This window comes from Etheostoma spectabile, chromosome 7 (genome assembly GCF_008692095.1).
Source record: "Etheostoma spectabile isolate EspeVRDwgs_2016 chromosome 7, UIUC_Espe_1.0, whole genome shotgun sequence".
NCBI lineage: Eukaryota > Metazoa > Chordata > Actinopteri > Perciformes > Percidae > Etheostoma > Etheostoma spectabile.
Window position 1 is genome coordinate 25,744,082 of NC_045739.1, and position 997 is coordinate 25,745,078.

Here is a 997-nt window from a genome sequence, read left to right on the forward strand (position 1 = left end):
GATCCAGCTGGTTCTTAGAGAACTGGAGTAGAACCAGCACCAGAACCAGCACCTGGTTAGCCTTGGTGGAAAAGACATAACCGTGATAGCTGTTACAACTAGAAGGGCACTCGTAGAGAGCAGACCAGGCCAAAGTACGCCCGATGTCGCAATGTTAACGAAAGTAAATGCTAATGATTATTAATGATTATTATTAATCAGTAAATCATGATTTGTGTTTCTGTCCGATGATTCAGATCCAATCCAAAATATAATGGGTTCTTTCTTCGGCCAACGCTACACCCCGTCTACCAAGGATCAGGGAATTGGGGCAGTAGTTTTTCCGTACTTCTGTTGACAGACAGACAGACAGGCAGGCAGACAGACAGAAGGACAGAGACAGACAGACAGAAGGACAGAGACAGACAGACAGAAGGGCAGAGACAGACAGCAAGAAGGATAGACAGACAGAAGGACAGAGACAGACAGAAGGACAGACAGACAAGCAGGCAGGCAGGCAGAAAGACAGAAGGGCAGAGACAGACAAAAGGACCGAGACAGACAGCAAGAAGGATAGACAGACAGACAGACAGAAGGACAGAGACAGACAAAAGGACAGAGACAGACAGCAAGAAGGATAGACAGACAGAAGGACAGAGACAGACAGCAAGAAGGATAGACAGAAGGACAGAGACAAACAGACAGAAAGACAGACAGAAGGACAGAGACAAACAGCAAGAAGGATAGACAGAAGGACAGAGACAGAAAGACAGACAGAAGGACAGAGACAAACAGACAGAAAGACAGACAGAAGGACAGAGACAAACAGACAGAAGGACAGACAGCCAGAAGGACAGACAGACAGACAGACACACAGACCAAGCTGAAACTGCTCTGCGGAACATTAACTTTAGCTACGTCCTCCTGCAGACGGACATTATTTGACTTCGTTGGCCTCCAGGTTCCCTTAACCCTCTGCTCATTGGTCAACTTCTGACATGTCGCTAAGCTACCACCT

The 997-nt window shown here is 47.0% G+C and overlaps 1 long non-coding RNA gene across 1 annotated transcript; it reads left to right on the plus strand.

Annotated features, from left to right (window-relative positions):
- The first annotated feature begins 6 nt into the window (after nucleotides 1-6).
- Nucleotides 7-561, plus strand: LOC116692280 (uncharacterized). The gene is made up of 2 exons (XR_004332674.1): nucleotides 7-163; nucleotides 202-561. It is a non-coding gene; the product is annotated as an uncharacterized LOC116692280 (long non-coding RNA).
- Nucleotides 562-997: the final 436 nt, after the last annotated feature.